The sequence below is a fragment of the Lactuca serriola genome, chromosome 5, assembly GCF_051521515.1.
Source record: "Lactuca serriola cultivar US96UC23 chromosome 5, Lser_US96UC23_V15, whole genome shotgun sequence".
Taxonomy (NCBI): Eukaryota; Viridiplantae; Streptophyta; class Magnoliopsida; order Asterales; family Asteraceae; genus Lactuca; species Lactuca serriola.
This window is the reverse complement of record NC_136412.1, coordinates 135,771,854-135,795,437: the sequence shown is the minus strand read 5'-3', so window position 1 is coordinate 135,795,437 and position 23,584 is coordinate 135,771,854.

The following is a 23,584-nucleotide window of genomic DNA, read 5'->3' as shown; positions in this document are numbered from 1 at the left end:
AAATTGTATCTTTAAAATGATAATGGTTTACATCCAACAATATATTAAAACTAATAAATTAAGTATAATATGTTATAAGTTAAAAAACATAAATTTATTAGTAGAAGTAAAGATATTATTTTAATATTGAAATTTAGTTTATATATGATTACATTTTAGGTTTGATATTTATTTAACCTAATTAACCAAATTATAATTATTATTAGAAAGAAATTGAAAAGTCATGGGTGTTTCAAATGAATGTGGTGAAAGGAAATATAGATGGGAGTTTCAAATGAATGTGATGCAAGGAAAAATGCTTCCTTTATAATGATATAATGATGTTTGATGTGTAGATTGCATCATGATCAAATGTTTTTTATGGCTTTACTAATACCTTTGTATTAGCACGTGATATTCCTTTGGATAAGGCCACATAAAATTAGCCATGTAAGAATACCGGTTCTGGTAGATAAATTCTCACGTTTGGAATTGTTTGTCCTTGAGCTTTATTGATCGTCATCAAGAAACTAAGGCGAAGTGGAAATTGCTTTCTCTTCAATTTGAATGGGAACATCTCATCATTAGACGGACATAGAAGAATTCTTGGCAAAAACACTCTTTTTCCAGCATAATGACCAACAACTATTTCTGTATCAATGACATTTTGCTGGAAAGCTCTACATATCAATCTGGTCCCATTACATAATCCATTCGATGGATCGATATTTCATAATAGTATTATTGGGCAACCAATTTTTAACCGAATATAATGAGCGGGGAAGACCACTAACATTCAGTGAGTTCAAGAACTCCGTCGGGTATAAATTATTACTATCGTCTTCCGCTTCATCAAAACTTAACTATTTTTGTGGTCCGATCGAACGTTTTTATAACTATTTTTATGGTTTGATCAAATTGCCGAAATGAGCTTTATTCTGGTAGATAAACTCCCATAAAAATAGTTAAGTATTAACCAAGCTACAAAATATTGATAATTCTTTCATTTTTATAATTATCCATCGTCGAGGCGCGTATGGTATCCTCGAACAATGTTTCTATGAACAACTTTCGGTCGTGACTGGACCTCGGGAACCACAGGCCAAACACGTTGCATTTATCTATGAAATTTGGAGCTTGACTCAACAACCGCGTTAGATAACGACCTCAAGGGATACGTGGCGAGATTATGCTCCTTAGCACGACGAAAAATCTCAAAATAAAAACCGACGTGAGACACACATCGACCTACTTTGGATACAAGGTCTACCTATCTTTATTTTCTCAAGTAAATCAATACCATATATATATATATATATATATATATATATATATATTATCTTTATTTAGTAAAAAAAATATCTACCATAACTTTATCATGTCAATCGTGGCGTGCATTTACCTTCGGGAAGTTAAAGTATTTATGCAACAAATACTAGCCTTTTACTCATAGTAGAAAATCGTTTTTCCACAACATTTATTCTCCTATGCAAAGATACCACATTTTGATAACTAAACTAGCAAACAATTTTCGGTTTAATCAAACAATTTTGTTATCATTGGTGCTTAGCTACTGATTGCATACTACTGAGACATTTTTACCCAATATACAAATATTTCACCTTACAAGTTTACATAAAGGCACATGTTGTGAACAAATTCCAAAACATATGCTTGTATACACCTTTTCCTGTCATAATCATGCATTTATCTTACCATTATTTACATATTATAGAGCTAGATGACTTGCTATCATTATTTACAATGGCATGTACAAACGAATGAGGTTCAAACGCGCAAGCACAAGCCAATACTGTCACACCCCAAAACCAAGAACGGCGGAAACATTTCGGGGTGGAGGACGTCATGTGAAGTATCATAACAGTGTAAAGTAGTAAACAAACAACATCATCCATTGCATTAAAAGTAAAGTTTTAATACATGTGTGTTGTTTCATTGTAATAAGACATCAAAATATGAAATCAAAATAAAAGACGAGTCTTGTCTGTGCTACGTCTTCTCAAAACCTGGCCATCGTACCTGTCTAACTGGTGACCTGAGAATACAAGTTATTTTGAAAGAGAGTACCAGCGTAAACCTGGTGAATTCATAAGTATTAATGTGTCTTTGATTTGTAAAACTGTAAAGTAATGACTTGGAAACCTTTGGAAAAAGACTGTATAAGTGTGAATTGTTTGAAAGCAGTTGAAAACATTTGAACACTCTAGCAAATCCCTATGATTTCTATTAGTATAACGAGTAGCCTTCTACCAAGACCTAAATGTTTTGAAGGTAGTCTTCTACCAAGACTCGTGTGTTTTGTAAGTAGTCTTCTACCAAGACTCGTGTGTTTTGCTATAACAAAGATGGTTTTCCTTCTTTTTGACTATTACAAACAGTACTTAGTCTAACTCATCATTTATGTGAATGTATCACAAAATAAGGTAATAGGAAAAATATAACCATGTAAGTGTTATCCTTTTGTATTAGGATTAACACGACATCGCGAATAGCGATATGTATAACCTTTGAACATCCGTAGATTGTTCAATTTTCCTCTATAGCTACAACAGGTTTAAGGAAGGGTTAGTCCCGTAAAGGTACTCCTAGTATAAGTATTAACCGTAGGTATCCGTAGATGGTCATTTGCCTCTGTAGCGAACAGTAGGCCAAAGGAATGGTTAGTCTCGTAAAGGTAACCCTAATATAAGTAATAACCGTAGGCATCCGTAGATGTTCATCTACCACTGTTGCTAACAGGTGGGTTTCGGAATGGTTAGTCCCGTCTAGATATCCCGTTGAACTGGGATAGGCAGGACAATCTACACATAATGTACTAGTAAATCATCCTAGTGAATCTAGGTACAAGTATCCATGTAAGTGTATACAGGTAAATGTATCTATGTAAAGGTATTCATGTAAGCGTATCTATGTAGACGTATTCATGTAACATGTAATGTATAGTATAGACTTATGAATGAACTGACTCTGGTGTAATTCCTTGTAATAGGAATATTGTTTTGCCATTTTAATAAATATTTCAAAACAAATACTTTTTGCTATCAAGGTATTTTAAGATAGAAAACCATTTCATGCATCACATTTTGAAGTATGTGAAATCTGCTGGATGAAAACACAGTTATAAAATACATATGAGTGATTTAATAACATATTGTTTTCTACTTGTATCCCCCCCCCATTAAAGCATTTAAAATCATTTAAAACATTGATTAAGGGGTATGAACTCACCTGTTGCGAGTAGATCGGAAGGAAGTGTCGGATAAGTGCTTGGTGTCAAGTGAAGACTTAGACACGCACAAAGATCCTAATTACATATAAAGACATATGTATATAAACAAATAGTCTTTAAACCACCAATAAATAAGTCAAGACACTCTAGGACATGACAAACACTTGGTATAAGTGTTATAAGTGTTAAGGAGTGCATCTAAGTGTTGTAGGGAAAGGCTTGTGTGTTTGGGGTTCAAGGAACACTCCTAAAATGAGTTTACTCCCTAAAGACCAACACCCCTTGAGTTTACGGTCGTAAACTCCTGACCTTTTGACTATTTGTTGTTTTGAAGTCTTTTAAGCTATTCCAAGCATTCCTACTTCATGTTTAAGCCTTAGAAAGTGTTGTGTGGCAACAAAACACTCCTAAATGGAGTGTACGGTCTAAGTACCATTTCTCCATGAGTTTACTACCTTAAACTCATGAGTTTACTACCTTAAACCCATAAGTTTGGTATTTGGGGGTTTTCAAGTCCTTAGCTCAATCATGGCAATAGTCTAGGTTAGATTTAGACATAAGGAATAACCATGGGACTTTTATGAGAATTTTATACACCTTTTGGGGTGTTTACGGTTTTGGGAGATCCCCAAACCGTAAACACATAAAAATGTAAGGTTTAGGTGCTTTTTTTGTGATAAACTCATCAAGGATGAATCTAGACAAGTCCTTAAGGCATGGTGAAGCACCTAGGCACCCTAACATACCACTTTGGCCCTATTCTTGGTGTTTACGGTTTTGGGAGCCTCCCAAAACCGTGAACACCTTGTTCTTGGTGTTCTTGGGACTTTTCTTTGATATTAACATGTATAGCAAGCTTTAAATGACTCTAGGATAGAAGTACTTACTTTGTGGAAGCTTGTAATGAATTAAAAGTGCAAGAACACTAGTGTGTGTTCTTGGTGTTTTGGAAAACTAGTCAAAACACATAAATGGATGGATTAAAGGATGTATAATCACTAGATGTTATGTTATATCAACTAATTTGAGGAGTAAACTCATGCTTATGCATGAGTTCACGATTTTTGGATGATTTTTCGACCTAAACATAAAAGTTTGGTCGTGAACTTCTTAGACACGAGGTGTTTGCGGTTTTTAAATTTCAAAACCCGAGACGACACTTTTTTTCACCCGTTCGTTGAAAGAATAATATTAAAATGATCAACCGAACTTTAAATTTGCTAAAAATAAGTAATAATGTAATTGACCTATAAATCGAAGTGATTGACTTTTAGGGTTTGACCGAATGAAAATTTTGAGTTGTCACATCATCCCCTTGTTAATGGGAATTTCGTCCCGAAATTAGAATTTAGGTAAGGAAGTAGGTATGAATGATCAAGTCAAGAGGTGTGAACTTCCTAATCGATTGGTTCTCGCGCTCCTAAGTGAAATCGGGTCCTCGGTTGGTATCCCAACGAACCTTCACAATAGGGAGGCGGCGCTGCTTCGTCCGCTTGACCACTCGGTCGAGGGTCACTACGGTTCTAATACGAAGGCGAGGATCTCGTTAATATCGATCTCGTCGAGTGGCTTACGAGAGTCCTAATGGAAAGGTACAGTTTGAAAATCGAGTCGCGAAGGGTAAAATGTACGTTACTGAGTTCGCGGAGTAGGTCTAGTTTGTGAGATACAGGACCGATTCTGGTAAGAATCTCGGAGGTCCTAACTATATTGGATTTAGCTTTCCACGCTTTACGAAGGGTATTAAGCCATTACCAGAGTGAGACTTCCTAAAGAATTTGGTCTCTCACTTGGAATTCCAAAGGTTCTTTCTCCTGCTTAACTTCCCAGTTAAGGGCCACCCCTTGCTGGGTCAAAGTCGAAAGGGTTTCTGTAATTTGCAAGGAGTTCTAAATGGACTACGATAGTAGGTCTGCACGACCTAGAATTTGGCGAATTTCTGTCGGCGTCTCTGGTGTTGACAAATTCTCAACGGTTTTGACAAATTGCAAGAGTACTCAAAAATTCCCACATCACTAACAGTGTATCTTAGGAATCTGACTCTGCAATTTCAAAACTCGTGTTTAGAGAACTTCGCGAAAGTTCCTCTGAAGGTAAAGTTTCCATGGGTTCTTTCTTACTACGAGGATAGATAAGTAAGTCATTACATGGAGAAATGACGAACTGATCCCAGTAAGAAAGGCGTACCCTACTCATTTAGCTCATGAATACTATGGGCGTATTGGTCCTATCCGAGGGGTATCACTACGGACTCGAAGTGTCCGCATCGAGTTCGGAAGGTAGTCTTCCGTACATCCTTCCCTCACACTCAAACTGGTGATATTCGGATCTCAGGTCCATTTCTGGAAGTCATTCTTTCCTTGCGTTTGCTCAACCGCTTCATCTATGCGAGGCAGAGACAACGATTTCTAATGGAAAATCTTGACGGAGTCCTCAATATCTGAGGTACATACGATGCAATTCGTCGACTTCTAGAAAAATAAGACCGGAGCTCTCAAGGGTGAGAAGCCTGGTCTTCCAATTCTATTGCTGAGTAGTTTGCTGAGTTGTCCGGGCTGTTCTTGGATCTCCGTAGGTGTTTAGACTGTAAGGCGATCTGGTTATAAGAGTCATACTAAGTTCTAAGTTTGTTGACATGCCAATGCAATTACTCATAGTCTTGGGCAGTCTCCGTCCTGAAGTTCATATTAGAATTCATACATGGTTCAACGATCACAATCTCGTGTATACGAGTCGTATATAATTAAGATTGAAAAGGTAGTCGAATAACTGATTCTTCTTTAAGCTCACATCCCTTCGAGGGAAAAGAATTTAAAGTGGAATCATCAATTCTAAACTTGTAGAACCTTGATTATATATCACCCCTGTGTATACATTCTTCGGTGATAGCTCAACCGTATGAATCTTTGGATTGAACTTGATGTACTGCACGAGTGATACGGCGGGGATTTCTTCTGAAAGGAAAAGAACTATAAGGTACTCCATGCATGAGTACTTCGGGGTTCTGATATGACGGCTTCGCTAGAAAGTGATCTCGAAGAAAGAGATGTACGTATGAAGCTGGTATTGCGAGGATCGAATTTACTCGAGTCGTATGATAAAGTCAGAATCATATGGAAACTAAAGACATTATATTTGAACATAAGGCGTTACAGACAAAACACAATAGTGCAACCTTTAACAGAGTTACTGTACTTAAGATTTACTACAAGACTATTGCTGCGAACAAGGTATACTACAAAAGACAAGTATAGGCAGCACGAGCATCCCTTAACGGACGGGATCTCGCAAAAGATAAGACTCTGGTTACACTAGTTTTGGATGGTTCATAAGTCTGTTAAAACGAAACGCCTAAATTACATTAACGTGAGTCCGGAGTAGTCTCTCCTGCGGCGGTGGTCGGTAGCATACTCCCGTCTATGCCAGCATTTGCTGCCTCAGGGCAGTTCCTTTTGTAGTGACCCACCTTGCCACAACCGTAGCAAGCCTGGTTCACACTGTTGGATTAATATCTAAGTCCATAACTATAATTGGTAAGATTTGAACCGACCCGGCATGGTCCATTTGGGTTGCATGGCATCATGCATTTGGATAGACTATAATGAGAGAAATAAGACACTTATGGTTATTAACATATTATAAGTTCTAGTATATTAATAATAAGAATAATAAGATTATTTAATTAGTATTGATCAAGAATTAATCTAGGATTAATTAAGTGATCAAAAGAAGACTAATTAAATATATGGGTTGATTGTGCAAATCATCCATACTTATATAGTGGGATAATGCTCCATGGATTATCTAGTTGGGCTAAAACCCATATGATGCTCCATGGTGTTTTTGTACCCATGGATCATGGAAATGAAAGGCCAGGTTAATTAGGGTTTACATGGTGTAACCCTAACTATATATGCATCTTATTCTTGACCAAAATCGGCACTAGTGAGTGTAAAAGAAGGGCTAGCCGATTTCATGAAGTGTAGATTTCTCTCAAGTTATTCCAAGTGTATTTGGTGTTGTGTGAACCATTTGAGGTGTCACACTTGGGGCACTAAGCACTTAAGCTTAATGAAGACATTCTACATCAAAGAGGTATGTATTCTATCTTGTTATATTCAATGTTTTGTATGCTAGATTAGGATAATACCTTGGAGGTTCATATTTTCATGTATAATAGAGAAAACATAGATCCAAGGTATGTAGGGTTGCATGTACACTTAGGAGTGTTAGAATGTTCAAAACCCAACAGTGGTATCAGAGCCTAGGCTTGTTTTCTTGTTATACTTGAAAAAGTAGCTGAAAAATCGAGTTTTGATGCTGTCTGCCCAGCAGACTCACCGAGTCCAAGGCAAAATGCATCCAACTCGCCGAGTTGGTTCGTGCACTCGACAAGTTGGACACCCAGACAGCATAAATTCCACTTTTTTGGCTGGAATTGGACTAGGAACATTACCCTAAGATGTTTTTGGACTTATAAACTTTTTTTTGATGTGGTAATGTTCATGCTAATCCAATTTCAAAGATAATTGTCAATAGATTCATGTTTTGTATTAGTTTAAGGTTTAGACTAATTACATGAAAAAGTTTGATTTGAATTATCTTGTTCTTATGAGTTGCTTAGATTAATAGAAAAGTTGAGTGAAATAGTTGTTTTCAATCCAAATTAATCTAAGAGTTGATTCTAAAATGTGTTTTTGTAACTTGCCCTCAAGTTATATGAAAAGTCACATTTAAGTTTCATAAAACTCATAAAAGTTGGCAAAGGTTACAAAATGAAGAGTCTAGTTCTAATTAAATGGTTTTATGACTCCATAACTTGTCCTCAAGTTATGGAGGACCAAGAGTCTCTTCATTAAATAACAAATAAAAAAAGTGTAACCTTAATTAATTACATAAGATATAAAATAAAGAAAAGTTAATTCTTTTATTAGTTTAAAGTCTTCCATAACTTGTCCTCAAGTTATGGAACTTGAAGAGTTTTTGGATTAAAACTACTTTAAACACATAAGTTATGGAATTAATTAGTTTTGAATAGTTTCAAAACTTGCCCTCAAGTTTTGGAATTTGAAAAGTTTTCACTTATGAATACTTTAATTCCAAGTTAGCCCTTAGAATTTTAAAAGTTAAAATTCAACCCTTATACTTTATAATATTATAAGTTAATTATATATATATATATAAGAGTAAAGTCAATCTTACCGTTAGTAGGCCTCATTCACGAAGCCGGTCTATAAGGGGGTATAAGGTTACTGCCTATAAAATGGCAGTTTAATGGGTGTCCACTCTCACCCACCGCTTCTTTGACCGGTGGAGGGTCGTTAGCCGAACGGGTAGGACAAGGACTATAATTCTCCCTTCATTAAAAGTATTAATGATAAATACTAAGTAACTAAACTCTTAATAATACCCAATCTTAGTTACTTAGGAAAATGTGAATAAGGTGCTAATCCATGAAATTATACTTTGCACTTTGTTTAAGTCAGTTAGTGGAGCGTGTGTGGTTAACCGGCACACTAACTCGTATTTAACAAGGTAGGCAAAGGGTAACTTAATGTTTATCATAGTATCGATGGAGCGTGTGTGGTTAACCGGCATATCGATTGAGGGGTAAACACTTAAGGGTACCAAGTAATTTGCATGGTTACTTCACACCTTGTTTTGTGATCCTCGGCAACCCAGTCACAAAACCTGAAGGGCACACTCGAGATTGAAACATGCCATTAAACAGTTCAACGAATCTCAAAAGATCTAGGAGTTTCAATTCCAATTAAAACCTAATCATACATTTCATTTATCTTGGTGGAAATTGGTGAATCGTCATTCACCTACCCTCAAAATATTTTATAGCTTGGATTACAGCATCCCTCTTCTAAGTTTTAAAATAGTTTGTTGGGTCCTAGCCTTAATATTTCATATTGGGTGTCATTTTAAGAACTTTAGATCAACTATCTTGAATATCTCCTAAAAGATGTCTGGTTTAGACATTTATGATCTTCCAAATCTCTTGAAACAAGCTTTCCTAAATGAAGATGATGTCCCATGGAAATCATACTTCTTTCACCTCCTCCAATTATTCTCCCTAACCCACAAGTTCAAGGTCACTCAAGCCCTATTGGCAAGGCAAGGTCTAGGTGTGATCACATCTTGGAGATGTAGTCACATATTGACAAGCCGGGAGAGTTGGGTGTCAAAGTCTTGAGAAAGTTGGTGGCTCAATCACTTTCTAAGTTACATAGTGAGTTCCTTTGGGACACCTATGAAATAGACTATGACAAGACCCTTAATGATCTTATCTATTTGCTAAGATCACCTTCCTAAGACTTTATGTACATTGACAATGATACCATTGGATATCCAGTGAAGCTCTCTCTTCCCAATGGAAAGGGATCGGCCATAGTCAACTCGGTTGACCAAATGGTAAAGAGAAAAGCCAAGTCTGTGATAGTCCCGTGTACCATTACCAAAGGGTCCATATGTTTATATTGCCAAAGGAAGGGGCACTGGTTGCGAAGCTGCCAATTTTACCTAAGGATGTTAAAGTCAATCAGTTTGACTCTACTTCAGGTAATATCCACTATCTAACTCTGCTAAGTTTCTATTATGAGATTCTTGATATATGATGTGACTGGGTCACATGTTGATGTTTTAAGAATCAAAGAAAAGTGAAGAAACTTAAAGAAATAATATGCTGAATCTGATCGCGTAGATGGATTTTTATCACATAGTTTGAAGATCAGACTCTTGAGCTACTTCTTAGGAGTTATGAGATATTGCTTAGGAATAGGTAACAACAAAGTTTTCATGCTCTTTTGCATTGTAAGGATAGTTTTTCCGCAAAGTTTTAAAATAAAAGGAAAAATGATGTTTTTATTTATTTTAAAATATCCTTACAATGGCATTTGAGGAAAAATTGTTGCCTATATGATTCCATTAATAGCAAGAGTGGAAATATGAAATTGATTCTTTCATTTGTGGTAATGTCTAAATTTACCAAATAAGGAAAGATCCTCATCACCCAAGTTTGAATTGGGCCGGGACTTGGAATCATGCAAGATGTATAGCATGATGAATGAGAGCTTTCGAGCATTGGAAAAATTAAGACTAACTACTTGTTCACATGGATGTGTGAGTCATGTAAAGGACTAAGGGATCAAGTACACATTCTTGTGCACTGGTCAAGTGCACCACAAAAGATCGATAAGATTATTCGTCATAATTTACTAAGACTCAGTAAATATGGTTATACTTACAAGCTTAAGTGTAATTCTGAGACATTGGAAAAGGTTCCAATGTAAGGCAGAGCGAATAAGAAGAATCAAATTAGCCAGAAGGATAAAAGTTTCTCAAATCTAAAAAGATGGGATAGTACTTTAGTATCAGTTTTTATGATCATCTTACTGATTTAGAGACCTTATCACAATTCATCCTCTAAGTGCCTTCTTATAGCTAAGAAGAGGAACTTGAATTGTTTAAATGGTTAAATCAAGAAGATGAGTCATACTTCGTTCCAATACAAGTCTTAGAGTCATACTCCAAGATTGTAATTTGAGTGACATGTCTTAAAGAAGGTTTGAAAACACTTGTCAAATGTAAGAGTAAAAGTTTCCTACTCTTGTACATTTGAAATTGGTAAGTTGTGATGTTTTGGATAAAATAAAGACCAACTAAGGCCAATTGTGTGAAGTGTTTGTCTTGATTAGAATCCGCACTATCTCTTGGATGTTTGACAAGGGAGTCTTATAGGTCAAGAGGACAGTGGGAGTCTTAAAGGTCTTGAAAGTCTCAAGAACTAATCAAGAATAAAACCTAAAGTTCTTCACTAGCACACAACTTGAGGTTTATAACCTATCGTGTTGACATATTCTGTGCCCATTCCAATTAAAGTTGGCTTTGCATATGAGTTCTTAGAGTTCTCAATTGGTTGCACAACAACTTGGAAGCAATGGCAGGCCCTTGAGCTGCCAGGTGGCAAGAAATTAAGATTAAGTTCAATCCATATGAGTTTGGATTTGTCATTATCCTTGTCTTGTGATTATGGTTTTGACAAATTCATATGGGTAGGAACTCATACACCATAAAAATCTAAGTGTCATAAGGTTTCTCTCCGATTCATGAAAATGATGGTGAGGAAACACTTTCACTAAGTAGATTTTAGCTAGATAGCAATTGCGATATTTGTATTCTCAAAGTCGTTAGTGGAGCATGTGTGGTTTACCGGCACACTAACCTGGAATTGTGAGAAGTGGCAAAAAGGTCTAACCATTATGATTACGACATCCCTCTTCATAATTGTTTAGACACACAAGTATGCTATCTAAGGGAAGGTGTATGATTTTGATAAAGTTTTATCAAAACAATCTAGTATCAGAAATCTGAACTTTGGTGAGAAAGTGAGCTGATTTCTGAGTACATGTCAAAGCTAGTGGGAGCATAAGTGTTATGCTAATAATCATCATGTTAGTGGGAACATGATAATTATGATAAGTATTGCAAGTTAGCAATGTTAATTATAGAAAACAAAAGGTTTCAATTGGGAAAAAGTTGTTTTGCTATAATTAAGGGAGAGGAAATTATACTTCATCTCAAATCTAAAATCTTAGATTGAGGTTTTAATCGTACTTAGTCAAGGATATATATATATATATATATATATATATATATATATATATATATATATATACGAATTTCATGTTGGAATGGATCAACATAAGGAAATTCTGTATATGGGTCCACTACTTGCGTTCTAAAATTCGATTATGATTACGACATCCCTTTTCATAATCTGAATTATGAGTACTTGGCAAATAGAAATGGAAATGTTATAGCAAAAATACTGGTTTAGTCTTTATGTGAGACATCATGAATCGTGTCCCATATGCTTCAGATATAGGATCGATTACATGTGCTATATTCATCCGTTCTAAAATTTTCCAAATGCATGGGGCATTAAGAAGGGAAAAGGTCTAGAATTGGATATGACTAAAAGGATTAAACAATTGTCGAGGACAATCTAAGGTTTACCAAAGATTGGTTGCTCAAGGACAGTTGGAAGTATAGTGATAATTCTGGAAGGACCATATTGACATAATCTGTAAGGAGGCAACTCTTGTTCATAAGTGATAGTCAAAATGGAATCTAGAAATGTTTCAAAGTTAGAAATTATTCAATCTGTGTAAGATTAGGAAACTTAATGCAAGAAGGATGTTTCAAGGAGCTGATCTCCTTTGGAATGCTTTGTAATTGTTGTTGTCAAGTCTTTCTGACTTTGTGCATAATCATTACAAGAAGATCAATGCATATAAGTTTAGAATCTAACAGATTTCAGTAAATGCAATGAATTTGGAATTCTTACATTTGGAGTAAGGATTTGGGACTGTGAAAAGAGGATCATTGGAGTTATGTTCAATTGATCTAATTCACAAAGTAAAGATCATAGACAAACATAGTATGCATACTTGGTGTATGGCATGACTAGTGTTTAGAAAACATAGTGTACATGCTTGGAGCATGGGACAACTATTGTTTTAAATTCAAGAATAAAGTTGATAGCTGAAACAGTATACAATGAATAATGTGTAATCATATGATGATAAATAAAATGTGTTTTATTTATATTCATAGGTTTTGATACCATATTAGATTCTATTATTATTGTGTTTCATTTTGCATGTTTTGACTTCCAGAATAAACTAGGTTATTCTTCTGGAATGACTAAGTTATTCAAACCATCCACAGTCGGTCATATATTGGAAGTAGATATGAATCAAGACTGTCATGGGTTGGCTTGTAGAGGTCTAAGATGTTGGACAAAGGGCTACAACACTCATGAGTGCTCATAAGTTCTGAGTATTGGATTCAACCCGTGCTCATTGGAATCACTTCATGGATTTTATCACGAGTGATCATGAGACGATAATATCTTATATTCTTCAAACCTAGAGATATGAGTTGTTACTATGAGTTGGTTGTACATTGATTGCACGAAAACGCATTTGGTAACTCGGTGTTATAAAACATGCCTTTGTGTATGATTCAACAAGTAGTAGAACAAGCCATATGAGTCGAAGTTTATCCATTCCTTTTACCTTCGGGATAAAAGCGATATCTGTGGTCCCCTCGATGATTTGATGATGACAAATGGAAGTGCTCGGCCGAGCCAGGACTGATTTGATTTGTTCAATTAGTCAGTCATCATAAATCGGAAATCGGGAAACAACAAATGGACAGAGAGAATGATTATAATCCATGTCTCAGTCCATATGATATCTAGAATGGAGGAATATATGATCCCTTATCTAATAGACAAGTCATTGACAAAGGTCAGAGTTCATCTAAAAGGTCAGAGTTCGACAGAAGCTTTTGAGAGCTACGATTGCCAGTCGGTTCTTGAAGTCATACACAATAATAGTTTTAGACTTATCCAAGTGGGAGACTGTTGGATTAATGTCTAAGTCCATAACTATAATTGGTAAGACTTGACCCGACCCGGCATGGTCCATTTGGGTTGCATGGCATCATGCATTTGGATAGACTATAATGAGAGAAATAAGACACTTATGGTTATTAATATATTATAAGTTCTAGTATATTAATAATAAGAATAATAAGATTATTTAATTAGTATTGATCAAGAATTAATCTAGGATTAATTAAGTGATCAAAAGAAGACTAATTAAATATATGGGTTGATTGTGCAAATCATCCATACTTATATAGTGGGCTAATGCTCCATGGATTATCTAGTTGGGCTAAAACCCATATGATGCTCCATGGTGTTTTTGTACCCATGGATCATGGAAATGAAAGGCCAGGTTAATTAGGGTTTACATGGTGTAACCCTAACTATATATGCATCTTATTCTTGACCAAAATCGGCACTAGTGAGTGTAAAAGAAGGGCTAGCCGATCTCATGAAGTGTAGATTTCTCTCAAGTTATTCCAAGTGTATTTGGTGTTGTGTGAACCATTTGAGGTGTCACACTTGGGGCACTAGGCACTCAAGCTTCATGAAGACATTCTACATCAAAGAGGTATGTATTCTATCTTGTTATATTCATTGTTTTGTATGCTAGATTAGGATAATACCTTGGAGGTTCATATTTGCATGTATAATAGAGAAAACATAGATCCAAGGTATTTAGGGTTGCATGTACACTTAGGAGTGTTAGAATGCTCAAAACCCAACACACACCGGTGCTGGGCACTTGGTTGATCGGCCTTGTTAGGCTTTTGTAGTAACGTATGGTGTGCCCCTTTCTGTTGCAGTTTGAGCACTGCATCTCCCGACAAGGTCCATGGTGGTGATAACTGCATTTGATGCATTTTAGGAGGTTTCCAGCATATTGTCTGGCTGGGTTAGGGACAATTGGGATACCCGAAGGGATGGTAGTAGGAGGTACCGATGTCGTGGCTGTGAAGGTTGTTACTGGTGGTTGTTTCCTATTCGCCCTTCAAAGAGATTTGTCCTTAGATTTAGCCCAAGACTTTCGTTTGTTACTCTTGGTCTCGGGACTCGGGGTGTTGTGATAGTTTGCTGCTCGTTGAGGTGCTTGATTGTTACCCGGATTGGAATTGTTGTTAACAATCCCGCTAACATTTGCGTTGTTAGCGTTAAGGTGGGTCAGAATAGCTGACACGACAGCCGAGACTGCAGCTTGAAAGGTAGTTGCATCAATATGAAGAGTTGGTGTTTGGTTGAGGGGTTGATCGTTTTTCTTTGGCGCCATGATTCTGTTTCATGGAAAGAAAAATGAATTTGTGAGCGAGTATGGTTGAACCTAGACGTAGTTAGACCGCTCATGCAAAGAATAGAAGTGTGTTCTCTAAGGTTTGACCCACTTACCTATGATACAGTCCTAGTACGGAATGGAAGTATGTTCACGAAGGTTTAACCTACATCCCTATGATGCAGTCCTAGCAAAGATTGGAAGTAAGTTCGTACGATGGTCTCAAGATGTTTGTCGTTCTAGCCAAGGTATCGTTGGTTGGTGAATAACATGATCCAACCACTAAAAGAGACTTGGAAATGTCTCCGGAGTTAAATTGCTATAGTCCAATGACTTGACTAAAGCATGTTTCAGGTAGACTCCAATGAAAGTATGATGAGAGTACTTGAATAAAGAATGACATAGAAGTTAGCCGAATGTCAATATCTTTGATATTCATGACGTACCAGTTCGGGAAAATGACCTTGTAAAAAGGTCTTACATCATACCCAGAGAAGACAGTTCTTGACAGCATAAAGACCTAACCAAAAGTACTTACAATACAAGATAGTTTCATAGAAAATGCCACATCGGGCATAGCCAGAAAAATGATTCCTTTCTAACCAGGAAAATAAAGTAAAGCATCTACTACTAGCGACGGTCATCCCTCTAGTGAACTCTCAGTTCAGTCAGTTGGCGTTCCACATCAAGTAGGTGTCTTTCGTACACCCTCTGGCATACTCGAAGTTCTATGACTTCGGCTCGTGATTCAGCCAGTGCTTGCAGCAGGGTTTCATGGTTTCTCTCAGATCTCTCACGAGCATCTTCTAGACGAATGGTGCGGAGGGTATGCATTCTCGCATCGGCGACAACTTCAGTGATCTGATGTAGGGCCGTCCTGCCTTGAATCTCATTTCGAGCCACTCTGCGGACCAAGATTGGCAAGATTCTGTCTGCTGAGCCCCCATTGCTCAGGTCATAGAAGCTTTGGTCACCATTAAATGGCATGGGCTGATCTTGTCCTTGACTCCATGTTTCCAAACATTCCACCCACTCAGGCGTCGAGCCATGAAAAGTCAGACGAGGGTTAGGAATTTGAAAGGGATTTGCCTGGGGTAGGTTCTCAACCTCGGGTTTGGAGTTAGCACCGTACGAAAGGTCTTCATCATGGTGATCATTCACAAGGATAGGATGATCATTCTCTGGTTCTTCTTCAAACCATCCAGCAATGACCTCATTCGGAAGGTACTGGTTGCCGTGGGGATGGAGTCCAGCCATGTTATCTACACGAGAATTGGGGTAAGAAAATAATTATTAGACGAACTATCTAGATAATTATTAGAAAATCTTCATTAGTTATATCGCTATTTGTAAAGTGCATACCAGTTATATGTAATCAACACATGATATGCCTTCGAATAAGTGACCTTAACTCCATATTCACAAGGAATAGGGGTAAAGCAAAAATTTCACCGATTCTAAGTCTATAACATCCTAGTTACATATAGCCTTAGTGTATCCACTTAGCAACTATCAACTTAGTAATGAAGACACTTTTTAGTTCTCAAGTAAGTAATTATAGTAACACGAAACACGTCTATGGTATTTTAGACTTAGGTTCTGTTATAATGTTCTCATTGTGGTAATGTTGGTAAGTTTTTAGACTTGTTTCCATATCACAACCATTCTTGGGCATATGTTAATCACTCCTCAGACCAGCATAGTTGATCAGGCTATGCTACTCACAAGACTGACCATACATCCCCAGGCTTACTTGTGATATTCAACAATCATAATACTTTTGTTCTTGTCGTTGTGACACAGATTTTACTATGCATGCAGGAACGTATAGTTTGTTAAATATTTTATTATTTAAAAGTATAAACTCTTAGACAGAGTGTTTTAATCCCAATGTATTTATAGTTAGTATATCTTTTATGGGTTGATATACTATATTCACTATAAACAATGCTCTGATACCAATCTGTCACACCCCAAAACCAAGAACGGCGGAAACGTTCCGGGGTGGAGGACGTCATGTAAAGTATCATAACAGTGTAAAGTAGTAAACAAGCAACAACATCATCCATTGCATTAAAAGTAAAGTTTTAATACATGTGTGTTCTTTCATTGTAATAAGACATCAAAATATGTAATCAAAATAAAAGACGAGTCTTGTCTGTGCTCCGTCTTCTCAAAACCTGGCCATCGTACCTGTCTAACTAGTGACCTGAGAATACAAGTTATTTTGAAAGAGAGTATCAGCGTAAATCTGGTGAAGTCATAAGTATTAATGTGTCTTTGATTTGTAAAACTGTAAAATAATGACTTGGAAACCTTTGGAAAAAGACTGTATAAGTGTGAATTGTTTGAAAGCAGTTGAAAACGTTTGAATACTCTAGCAAATCCCTATGATTTCTATTAGTATAACGAGTAGCCTTCTACCAAGACCTAAATGTTTTGAAGGTAGTCTTCTACCAAGACTCGTGTGTTTTGTAAGTAGTCTTCTACCAAGACTCGTGTGTTTTGTAAGTAGTCTTCTACCAAGACTCGTGTGTTTTGCTATAACAAAGATGGTTTTCCTTCTTTTTGACTATTACTAACAGTACTTAGTCTAACTCATCATTTATGTGAATGTATCACAAAATAAGGTAATAGGAAAAATATAACCATGTAAGTGTTATCCTTTTGTATTAGGATTAACACGACATCGCGAATAGCAACATGTATAGCCTTTGAACGTCCGTAGATTGTTCAATTTTCCTCTGTAGCTACAGCAGGTTTAAGGAAGGGTTAGTCCCGTAGAGGTACTCCTAGTATAAGTATTAACCGTAGGCATCCGTAGATGGTCATTTACCTCTGTAGCGAACAGTAGGCCAAAGGAATGGTTAGTCCCGTAAAGGTACCCCTAATATAAGTAATAACCGTAGGCATCCGTAGATGTTCATCTACCACTGTTGCTAACAGGTGGGTTTCAGAATGGTTAGTCCTGTCTAGATATCCCGTTGAACTGGGATAGGCAGGACAATCTACACATAATGTACTAGTAAATCATCCAAGTGAATCTAGGTACAAGTATCCATGTAAGTGTATACAGGTAAATGTATCTATGTAAAGGTATTCATGTAAGGTATTCATGTAAGCGTATCTATGTAGACGCATTCATGTAACATGTAATGTATAGTATAGACTCATGAATGAACTGACTCTGGTGTAATTCCTTGTAATAGGAATATTGTTTTTTATCTGCTAACTGTCCCTATAATAGTTAACAGGAAGGTAATTGATTGTCCAAGCAGGTTTATACACCCTTGCTACACAAGAGTGTGGGAAAACTGAATGAAGGATGAAAACTATATTATCAATACATATATAAGAACATAAGTATATAGATATAGTTTGGTTCAAGAAGGTAAAAGAAATGGTTTTGTATGACATCTAAGTGTTTTGAACAATAATTAACAATGAATTGATGTCATTTTAATAAATATTTCGAAACAAATACTTTTGCTACCAAGGTATTTTAAGATAGAAAACCATTTCATGCATCACATTTTGAAGTATGTGAAATCTGCTAGATGAAAACACAGTTATAAAATACATATGAGTGATTTAATAACGTATTGTTTTCTACTTGTATTCCCCCCCCCCCCCCATTAAAGAATTTAAAATCATTTAAAACATTGATTAAGGGGTATGAACTCACCTGTTGCAAGTGGATCGGAAGGAAGTGTCGGATAAGTGCTTGGTGTCAAGTGAAGACTTAGACACGCACAAAGATCCTAATTACATATAGACATATGTATATAAAAAAAATAGTCTTTAAACAACCAATAAACAAGTCAAGACACTCTAGGACATGACAAAAACTTGGTATAAGTGTTATAAGTGTTAAGGAGTGCATCTAAGTGTTGTAGGGAAATGCTAGTGTGTTTGGGGTTCAAGGAATACTGCTAAAACAAGTTTACTCCCTAAATACCAACACCCCTTGAGTTTACGGTCGTAAAATCTTGAGTTTACGGTTGTAAACTCCTAACCTTTTGACCATTTGTTATTTTGAACTCTTTTAAGCTATTCCAAGCATTCCTACTTCATGTTTAAGCCTTAGGAAGTGTTGTGTGGCAACAAAACACTCCTAAATGGAGTTTATGGTCTAAGGACCATTTCTCCATGAGTTTACTACCTTAAACCCATAAGTTTGGTATTTGGGGGTTTTCAAGTCCTTAGCTCAATCATGGCAATAGTCTAGGTTAGATTTAGACATAAGGAATAACCATGGGACTTTTATGAGACTTTTATACACCTTTTGGGGTGTTTACGGTTTTGGGAGATCCCCAAACCGTAAACACATAAAAATGTAAGGTTTAGGTGCTTTTTGTGTGATAAACTCATCAAGGATGAATCTAGACAAGTCCTTAAGGCATGGTGAAGCACCTAGGCACCCTAACATACCACTTTGGCCCTATTCTTGGTGTTTACGGTTTTGGGAGCCTCCCAAAACCGTGAACACCTTGTTCTTGGTGTTCTTGGGACTTTTCTTTGATATTAACATGTATGGCAAGCTTTAAATGACTCTAGGATAGAAGCACTTACTTTGTGGAAGCTTGTAATGAATTAAAAGTCCAAGAACACTAGTGTGTGTTCTTGGTGTTTTGCAAAACTAGTCAAAACACATAAATGGACGGATTAAAGGATGTATAATCACTAGATTTTATGTTATATCAACTAAACAAGTCGAGAAACACTTACGTTTTCGGGAAATCGGGTGAAAACCGGGATGATACTTGAGAGAGTTTTTTTTTAGTTTACTTTTTTAGGGTGAAAATGAAAAGTGACTAATTTGAGGAGTAAACTCATGCTTATGCATGAGTTCATGGTTTTTGGATGATTTTTCGACCCAAACATAAAACTTTGGTCGTGAACTTCTAAGACACGAGTTGTTTGCGGTTTTTAAATTTCAAAACCCGAGACGGCACTTTCTTTCACCCGTTCGTTTAAAGAATAATATTAAAATAATCAAACGAACTTTAAATTTGCTAAAAATAAGTAATAATGTAATTGACCTATAAATCGAAGTGATTGACTTTTAGGGTTTGACCGAATGATAATTTCGAGTTGTCACAAATACATACATAACAACTCAAGCAAAACTGCCAAAACATTGCTTTGTTGGACACCGCCAAGCTATGAACAAGCCACACAACACTATGCAAACGTGTTGACTATATTACAAGAAAAGAACCGAAGTACATAACAAGGGAGCATTGTATATAATTATGCATCCCTGAGAAGACATTAGTGTATAAATGAAGGAGCATCTTCACGGCCCAATCCTCAACGATCGTGTTTCCTAAATCCCAACATCCATGCTGGCCAGTTCTTGGCAATCTCACTTCTCAACCCTCAGTAGTCGTGTTGACTAACCCCTGAAAATCTCACCGCACAAGCTCTCAACAACCTTGATGTCCATATCTTAGTAGCCTTAACTCTCGGCAAATAGTATCATTATACCCAAGACAGAGAGGCACCGATTTTCGCTCATCCAATGGCGCAGCAAAACATTGAGTGCCTTTACATTATGGACAAACCGACCACCTGGGGTGGACACCTAAATTGAAGACTGCTAAGCCCAATCTTGCTAAAGGTTCAGAAGGTTCATAACCCTTGCCTTGAGTCGCTTGGTCTCTCATCCCGGCTCAATTATAGCAGCAGGCTCCGCTCGCAAGGCTTAGACATAACCTTTGCCTTGAGCTACTTGGCATCCCAACCTAACCCCACCATCATGATGTGCATCGCAAACAAGGCTTGAAGGTTCATAACCTTTGTTGGTCCATTTACATGTGTTTCCATCCCGTGTGACATATTCGTGATCGCTGGCTGCTAAGCCCGATCCATTTCCATACAATGCCATTTTGCGTGATATATTCATGAATCACTGGTTGTTAAGCCCTGTCAGCTTTGCCAAGATGCGCCATATGAGCTATGTGTCGCCACACACTAAAAGCCGCATGCCACAAGCCTATGATGAGCTTGGCACTGTCCATTCGACATTTCATCTCCTATAACTAGCATGGTCTTCCTATGATCAGACAATCTTCTCAGATCCGTCATTTTTGCCTACCTCTTGACAACAGTCTTGCTATCTATCATCATGAAGAAAATCTCGCTATACGTTCCTATAGCAACTTTTTCGTACTCACCATAGTCCGATACAACTACCTGCACCACCTAAATATGGTTACCAATGCTCGCGAGAAACAGACTATGAAGATGATTAATGGTGACATCCCACCAAGATAATGTGAAATTACATGCCAAATGAAAACCTAATCCTACATAGCAGGCTAGTGCTTCAATTCCATACAGCAACCACGCAGACCAACTCCTGGAAAGTCGCGTCGCTCACCTCCTACAAGCAGCTCACTCCCCAGCTCTCAGCGGCCTCGCACCAACCGTCAAAATAGCTCGTAACGCAAAAAAAGCCTTAGCGATCGCAAACCGTTAAACCCGGTCGGTTCCGCCAAGTTGTGCAATATAGGTCGGGCATCACCACGAACCACTAAAAGAATCCTACTAAGCATATCCCAAGCAAGAAAAACCTTGAAGATGACCATTGGTAAATCCCGCCAAGATGATGAGAAGCACCATCCCATCCTGACAAACATAGCAGCCCCCTCTATGCATCATCATTATTGAAAGAATGGGGTCTACATATCGTAAGCACAGGCCGAGCGGGCCTATCCCCCGGACTTGGAACGTGCACAATCCGTGTCACTTCCACTCCTAGAACAAGGAGAAAAAACAAAATAAGATACACCAAGGTCGAAGGTAATGTGATCTGACTCCAAATGGATAATCACACTACAATAGCTAGTCCTAGGGACCATCCAAGGTCTCGGTCTGAAAACACAAGCTAAGGACTCGAAGGAAAGACGAGCCCCGAGCTTGTGAGGGTAGACTTTTGGAACAAAGCCAAAGAACTTTGGTCGGGTACAAACAAACTCTCACCCAGCAAAAAGAGGGAATTATTCTAATGCACCACCAAGCAAGCAGGAAATGCCCCCAAACAATTCCAAAGAGCAACATCAAACTGACCAAGACCAAAACAAGCAAGCAAACTAAAGGCGAGAAGCAACCGTATCACCATGACTCTCGTGGGCAAGCAACCCAATTCAACAAAATACACTTCCAAAATAAGCATTGCAGCTCAGGACACTTGATTTTTCAAAAAAAAAAAGAGTGAGGGGAGGGAGGAGGAGAAGGGTAGTATGCTACTATTGCTACTACCCCACAAAGAGTTTCAAAGCAATTGGGATGGAAAATCCAAATCAATCCATGATCTTAAGAAAGCATACCAACCAATCCAGCAACACATCATTTATAGGGCACCAGAAGTAGGCTCACGGAGCAAAGCTCGGTTCGCAAAACCTTTACAGGGGACTTGAGAAATGTACATTGCTGACCAGTCATTCCAAATTCCTCCTCGGGCATAGAAATATAACCCGCTACATGACATTGGGTGCAGATCCCATCCCCCTTGTCGGAGCACGCATGTTTTCCTCAATGGTGTTCCCATAAACAACTTTCGAGAGTGACTAGAAGGCAGGAATCATGGACCGAGTACGCTATGTTTACTTGGCGAACCTTGGAGCTTGGCACCACAACCGCCACATATCGAAGCTACATAACATCATTAGCAGCCCCGCTCTGCTTCATCTTACCAGCATTAACTATGTTGCATCGATCAGATCACACTACCGAGAAGAAAAGAGTATCAAGCCAGCCAGTGCCACATAAGCCCGTCGCACAACACCACGTCTCTCGTGGTCAAGGTTCGGTTGTGCTTTTTATCTCTTTGACGCATTGTTAATATTTGAATATGTCCAGTCCCATACCAATCACATCGGACTGAGGGGACTTGTTATGGCATGGCTCATTTAGCATGATCCAGACCTCAAGATCTAAAGTGACAGCCTTGTCTGACGACCTCCGGGCGTTCGCTTGACGATCCTTGGAGGCCTGGACCAGCTCCTTGCTAGCTGGGCCTAAATTGGATGGGACCAAGGCCTAACCTAATCTCCTTTTGACCTTATTTAAAGAGGAAAATACATAATTGCCCTTCTGACCTAATGGTCCCCTATAAATAGAACATGTCCTCCACCTTTTGGAGGAATCTTCTCTCTCCTAAAAGAAACCCTAAGGGAGTTCTCCTTTATATTCTAGAATCTAATCAGCCGCCATGGCTAAACACATCCCCACAACATCAAGATGGTTCACTCCGGCCAGAAAGAATCATCTCTTCTCTACCATCTAGACTAACTGGATTGTTGGAGCTTGTTCCCGGGGAACAGTCCCTAGGGCAAGGCTAACGAATTTGTTGTGATGTACGCTCAGGTATCTCGCCCGAAGCTCGCTGGTGGCACCACCTCCAACCCTCCGATTCGGAACCAACAAAGACCCAACGACCTGACGACATATCACAACAATACCCTCTCTTTAACTGTGTATCCCTCTCTATTTAGTGACACTGGATATGTAGAGACATATTTGACTCTATCTACAATATACCCACTATCTAACTAAAGCAAATGAGATTAAAGATATGCTCAAATCCACCGCCAATGCAAGTCTCACTAAGAGATGGGTG